Genomic DNA, 7,794 nt, shown 5'->3' with positions numbered 1-7,794 from the left:
GCACGTGAAAGGGTTTAAGCAACGAACACGGAATAATTATCCTGAAAATCCTGACTAAAACAATTATTAGTTTCTGTTCTTCTAACGGTCTAATGTATTCTCCTTGGTGCTCACTTCATTTGCAACAACCATGACTCGACTTTGTATTAACAAGTAACAAGATTCTAATGTAAATTCATTTTTAACGACAAAGACTCTACATCATGATTATGTAATAAGATATTTGACTCTATACATTGAACAACCCTCGGGCGATTCCGTCGTCAAAGTCAATGTAAGACAGATAACATAAATGTAACAAATCATGTCACTTTGACTCAGAAATCTACCCGTCGCGAAATGCCTTCTTGTACATGGTCTGTAATATCACATTTGTCCAGAACGTTACGTTCTAACTCAATCTATGTGTATGAAAGTGCACTATTTAATTTTTATAACTGTCTTTGAGAAACGTGAGTGTACGTATTTCTGATATATTTCAATACGCATAGTTAATCTGATAATATATATTCTTCACAAGTATTAATCTTAAACTTCTTTGCAGTAGTCTGGTATCATATTAAATCCTGCATTTATTAATCAAATTATAAAATAGTAAGTAGTAAAAAATAGTATTACTAATTACATTAGTAAATACATTCAACTTCCATTCATTTTCTTATTTGTCTACAAGTGACAGTACAACTGTTAAAAATAATAATTAACACACTAATGGGTAAAATCAAATTTTCTTAATATGCAACAAGTAACTATCATAAAAATATAATTTATAACAGAGGTGTCCAAATGTCGCTCACAAGCCACAAGCTGTTCGAGCCTCCCCTCGTGGGTTTCCTCCACTACCGACCTCAGATTGACTCGAACGAGTCAAACTAAGACCCATAATGAGGGTACCTCCGGAGGGAAAGAATGCTGCTCATAAGCAATAGATGGACACCTCTGCTCTGCCCTTTATAAAAGACAGAATACTCATTCCTTCTGAGTATATACGTCTACCATACAAATATGTTTGTAGGACACAATACATGCTGGTGAAACACAGTAGTACCTTCCCTGCATTTAACGCTCACACTCCATGAAAGTGGTCGTGAGTACACGCCAGTACGTCTCGGTAGTCTACCCGTGTACGTAACCGTATGCGTTCTTTGCCAGTGGCAACGAAAACACCGGCCACGATAACTGGAAATCGCAATGCACTTTTCAATGGTCATACATGCACAACGTGTTAAATTGTTCCATAACACGCGGTTTTTCACTAGGGCGTGCATATCGATGCACAGGTGACATAACTTAATACGTCTTCTTTTTATGCACCGATACTTTATTGCGATTCCCAGTACACGTGTTCCACTATTCATGGAACTTGCAAATACGAATGATACCTTTGTGTCTTGCGACACTGGTTCCGGTTTTTGAAACGTGCTGTCGCGTCTCGTGGTATTGCGCTAACTGCTACAACATGCTTATCTAAGAAGGCACCACTATGTTTTCCCCTTTATTTTAAACATACCGGTATGGTTCCGTTCTTTCTACTCTATATTCACATCTATTATCTAAATTTGTTTTACACATTAATGAATTCAATACTATTTTTGTACCAGCTGACTGTAGTTGTAGACTATTGTGAATTTATTGTATTTTCTATATTCTGTAAATTTCCTTATGTAAATCGTATTTCATTCTACATTCATAAATGATACCAGACGACGACATTGAAATTATAAGTAAGCAATGTGACTTCGTTCGCATCACATTCACCTCTATATCAAACTTTTAAAGTTGAACTCATAAATATACTTTTAATATAAAATATTTATGAATTGCATTACTAATTGTAAACATGGCATACAAGAAGACCCTAGCCTAGCTAAGGAACACAACAGATCAATATTACCACTCGCGGATATGATTGCATATCCGTGTTCACTGTACTCGCCAAATTTAGCACGTATACAACCAGTCGCCCGTGCCGCTTCGGACCTATCGTCCTACGACATGATTGGGGACCAGAGGAATAAAAAAAGCATGCGACTCACCCGATGATAGAAGGGCTGCGTATAAGACAAGAATGTTGAATCAAGTGGAGCTTTGCCCGAGGACATCTTATTGAGTACTCAGTGATGAATGTGAGCTTTGCTGGACGACATTATCCTGAAAATCAAACGAAAAAAATTATTAGTTGCTACTGTTTTAACAGGTTAATATTCTTTGATTCTTTCTCATTTAATTTGTAATTAAAATGATTCAAATTTGTATTAATAACAATTGAAAAGCAAAGATTGGATACTTATTAATAATAGAATTCAGTCATTAAGAAAAAGATCCTAGCAGAAATTCATTTTTAAAGACAGAAAGACTAATTATTTTTCTTTAATAAGATATTTGACTCTACATATTGAACAACCCACTGGTGATCCCATTGTCAAAGCCATTGCAAGACACATAACATAAGTCTAGCAAACATGTTACTTTGACTCAGAAACCTACTCATCGCAAAATGTCTTCTTATACATGATCTGTAATATAATGTTTGTATGGAACAGTATATTTTCATGCAAAGTATCAAATTTATTAATCATGCAAAATTTGGTTTATGCAAGGAAGAAGTCTGAGGTCACATTCCTCCACTAATGTTTCATTCATCATATATGTATTCAATATATTCTAGCCTACAGAGATTCATATATACAATGCACTCAAGAATACGCATTGAATATTAAGAGTATTAATACTGCTTTGTCCAATTATAAAATGTTTATTAATTGTATCAGTAGTAGAAAATACTATGTATAAGAAGACCCTACCCTAGCTAAGAAATACAATTGATCAATGTTACTTCTCAAAGGTATGATAGCATACCCATGTTCACTATATTCCCCAAATTTAGCATATATACAATCAGTTGCCTGTGCCACATTGAACTAATCATCCTATTGCATAATTGGGGACTGGAGTAATAAAAAAGGCATGCAAGGACTCACCCGATGATAGAAGGGTTTACAGTCTTTGCTGGTGGAACTTCACATCAGGATATCCGATTTAATGTTCAGTGATGCAACATTTAAAGAAACTGAAAAAAAAACAAGACAAATTTGTTACACTAAATATTATTATTACTGATAAATATAACACGACAATTATTCAGTTTATAATATTTATGAATTACATTGTAGCATAATACATAACTATGCTGCAATCATGTTTGTTTTTTTACTTAATCAATGTCCTGCTTTTCTACATATTCATAAAATTATTACAAGTACCAAAGTTGCATTATTTATGTATGCTTTGATAAAGAGCATGATAAACTATGCAGCTTGTATTAATCAAATTTACACCAAAAACTGTAAATAAATGCAAATACAATAATCTCATATGGAAAGACACGAGAAATTATCTATAATCTATTTTAATACAATTTCAGGACCGAGATACATAAATCATAAACATTTCCAATTTGAATGTCTCAAAGTATTGTAGCTCAAATTTTGTAACATTCAAGGAAGCCATTTTGAATGCATCAACTACATAACAATATGTATTGAAAAAATTGCTCCAAAAAATTCTCATTTGATCTTAACACAAACCATGAAATCACGATTATTTCACTTACGGTTAAAAACAATATAAAAATACGTAATGAAGTGTCACTTTGTTGTCATAATCAATGTTATAATAAATATTATAATAACTTACCAGAATTCACCAATTTCCCGCCGAATTCTGTTTGAAGGCAGTCAATGATGCTCAGGACGGTAGTGCGTACTTTCGAACCGAAACTCTGAAACAGAAAATAAACATAAACATTAAGTAATTACACTGCATTAAGAATAGTTAGGTTACAAATTAAGAATTATTGAACTCGTGGTGTGTCGTAAAGATTGCAAATTGGATCAGAAATACGTAAATATTACATTAATTGTTACACATTCAAACCGAAGAGTAAACCGAAACCTACGATATCGAATTAATTTGGGATTATTTAGTCTAAATTGGATAAATATTTAAGGACAGTAACGACAGAGAGCAAAGGAAGGTCTAGGAATTAATATATATATGAATAAAGATGAAAGGTAAATGTCAAACACTCACTTTGATACGAGCAAACGGCTTCTACGTCTTATCCCGCCAAATTCTCCGAAACGAATGACACTTCGGGTACATTCGGCCGGTCCCGAGCGGTTGATTCGGGTATCTTCGGGAAATCCCGAGTAGCTGATTGGTCAGAGCGGTATATGTACGAGTAATACGACTTGGCGGGAACAACATGTGCATCACTCCAGTTTAAACGGCGAATGTAACACTGAAAAAACATAACGCCAAAAATATATATGTATTTCGTCACTTATCCAAAAGATAACTTATTAAAAGTCCGTTAACATGTTTATAGAGAATACTAAATTTACTCAGACTTTACTAAATATGTAATGAAGTGTCACTTTGTTATCATAATAAATGTTATAATAAATGTTGTAATAACTTACCAGAGTTCACCAATTTCCAGCCGAATTCTGTTTGAAGGGACTCAACGATACTCAAAGACGGTAGTGCGTACTTCCAAGCCGAAACTCTGAAACAGAAAATAAACATGCATTTTAAGTAATTACACAACGTTAAGAATAGTTACGTTACAAATGAACAATTATTGAACTCGTGGTGTGTTGCAAAGATTTCAAATTGAGTAAGAATACGTAAACATTATATTAATTGGTACACAGTGAAACCGAAAAGTAAAGCGATACCTACGGTATCGAATTAATTTGAGATTATTTAGTCTAAATTGAATAAATATTAAAGGACAGTAACTATAGAGAGCTAATGAAGGTACTAGTAATTAATATATATGAATAACGATGAAAAGTAAATGTCAAACACTCACTTTAGCACGAGCAAACAGCTTCTGCGTCTTACTGCATCAACTTCTCCTAGACGAATGACACTTCGGTTACACTCGGCCGGTCTCGAGCAGTTCATTCGGCTATCTTCGGGGGATTGCGAGTACCTGATTGGTCAGAGCGGTAGGTACATTCCCGCCTAATTCACTTGGCGCGAATAAACATCTGCACTACTCCAGTTTAAAAGCCGAATCTAACACTTGAAAAACGTAACACCAAAAATATATACATATGTACTTTGTCACTCATCTAAAAGATAACTTATTAAATGTCCGTTAACATGTTTATAGAGAATACTAAATTTATTCAGACTTTACTAAATACGTAATGAAGTGTCACTTTGTTATAATAATAAATGTTATAATAAATATTATAATAACTTACCAGAATTCACCAATTTCCTGCCGAATTCCGTCCATTAACATGTTTTATTGTCATCGTTGTACTTCTGTTTCTCTTTGACATTCTGTTTCAGGAATCATCGTAGATTCAAACTTCAAACTGAAGTACCTACACCTAATAATAATGTCTCGTTCTAATCTTTCAGAGTCTGTTTCAGAAATCATCATATGAAGACAAATAATAATGTCTCGTTCTAATCTTTCAGGGTCTGTTTCAGAAATCTTCATATGAAGACGTCTCTTCATATAATGATCACATATCATGAGTTGAATCTTCACATGAACTTCATACTACATATCTATATGTAGATGAAGTTCACGTGAAGAGTTCGTGTCATATGAAGATCTTCATGGGGGCTGATTCGATTAAAGCAACAACCAGATTCGTTGGGGAAAATGTTGCAAAAAGCACAAAAGGAGGGGCGGTGTAGGCGCGATGGGGGGTGGGTCTCCATTCTCAGCAACCTCCACGTGGTGAGACCTGGGCAATCATTATTATTTGGTATATAATTGACAGTCATAATCATCTACCAGTTGACGAATTATCTAGCAAATAATATGAGCTAATTGGCTGCGAGGTTGTTCATTTTGATCAATTGATTATTGTTGCCAGCTTCTTTACTGACTAGCTGTAAGCGGCAAGAATCTCTTACCACCACAGACGAGGTATAACTGATAAAAAGAAACCATGTTCGAAGATCTATATTTTGTACAGCAAACTTTAAGGAACGTGTGGCTATATCCTGTTCAGATGTTTAACCGACAGATCTCAATATCTTCCTGTCTAGTCTCAGATCCCAAAACATCCAGCCGTTAGAGAATACTAAGGTACGTTCTTTAAATTTCGAATCTAATGCGTGACGAAGAAAAATGATGCCCGTTCAGCGGTGTAAATGTGATCGAAGTTAGTTGCAATTAGGGTTGTCGCCCTACAAGGGGCCGCAGTAATACAGGCATAACTAATTTTCTAATTCTGGGGTTCTGCAGTATTAGGTCCATGCATTAAGTCCTCAGGAACAATTTGTGACTAATGATGTTCCTTTTGAGCTCTTAATTACTGAGATATTCGCATTTTTCCATCATTAGGAATTTTCACTCACCTGTCGGTATGATTTGGCTAGCAGTTTGAGCGAATTGCCACGGGTGGCGCCACCAGTCGAAAAAATAGTGGTAGTCTGTGATTAAATGCGATTTTAACAGTGTTCTGGTCGTTTATTGTTATTGGCAATGGGGGTTAATCTACGTTCTTTAAGCTTCAAACTGAATGCTTGGTCAAGACGGAAGCGGCCAGCATAACATTGGAAGAGTTGTCCAAAGTGAACGAACGGGGTTACGCATAGCCAGATACAGTGTCAACCGTTGCAAACAAATGTGATTTCAAAAATGTTCTTGTATTTACTGGTTGCCAGCCGCTAGAACTTTCTAACTTTTAGTCCTTACTAATCTACGTTCTTGAAACTTCGAATTTAAAACCGAAAAATAGTTGGCTCCGAACATTAGTGTTTCTTAACAATTTAAATCTTAAAAAATTGCTCCCAATTTGCTCTCTCGGAATCTAAAATTGCTCCCATCGCGCCGTTTATATTTAATGAGATATTTGCAAATGATAAAGCAAAAATTTGTTGTTTGCAAAATAGATAGTAAATGTACAGACGAGATATAAGAATAGACCTAACATGCAATGCAATTTTCTGTCCGATACTTCGAGGCTGTCAGAAGCCCCCTTACCATTTTAGTGTCAATACCCGACGTTACCGATAAAACATGAATTCTGAGTATTATTAGCTCAAATGAGGTGTTATATATTACATTCATAAGGGATAAATATGACAGTCATGAAATATGAAACGGAAAAGTATATATTTTTTCACTTAACTACAAGACAATTTATTCTAAATGCATCGTTAATGGACATTGTATTAATGTTACTTTTTACATGTTCTTGTTTTATTCGTTTTTATATCTTGCCTTACATTTGTATATTTGTAACAGATAAATTCAGAATAGATGTAGTTTCATAAATAGTTTATCAAATCTACCTTTTCGCCGGCGGCTTACAGTTTCCCATGCGGGAATGCCTTACCGTAATGAGCCATCTCGTAGCCGCGGGATTCCGGGAATCGGATGACGTCACGGCGTGCGAACGAGACCGGTAGAGCGAGCCGCGGTATCGGTGCTCTCCGTCGGTGTTGACGCGTGCCGAAGAATTTCGGTGGTCTATGGGGGCAGGTGTGCGAGCGAGAGAGTACGTTAGAGCGTGCCGCGGTATCGGTGCTCTCCGTCGGTCCAATACCAAAATGAGAGTACGGAGTAGTCGGGAGGCTGCTCCGTAAACGGACTCTGTTTAACAGGGAATCTCGCTTGCACTACCATGCTTGTGTACTCTTTTGGTTCGGGTCTGGTACGCAGGTGACCAGCCCAAAGCTCCATGACAGTAAAAGATGGATCCGGGTTAGCGAGGTGTCGCCCGTCTTTCCTATTTTCTTAAACCAGGTTCT

This window comes from Dufourea novaeangliae, unplaced genomic scaffold, assembly GCF_001272555.1.
Source record: "Dufourea novaeangliae isolate 0120121106 unplaced genomic scaffold, ASM127255v1 scaffold310, whole genome shotgun sequence".
NCBI classification, from domain to species: domain Eukaryota; kingdom Metazoa; phylum Arthropoda; class Insecta; order Hymenoptera; family Halictidae; genus Dufourea; species Dufourea novaeangliae.
This window is presented reverse-complemented; position numbering follows the sequence as displayed.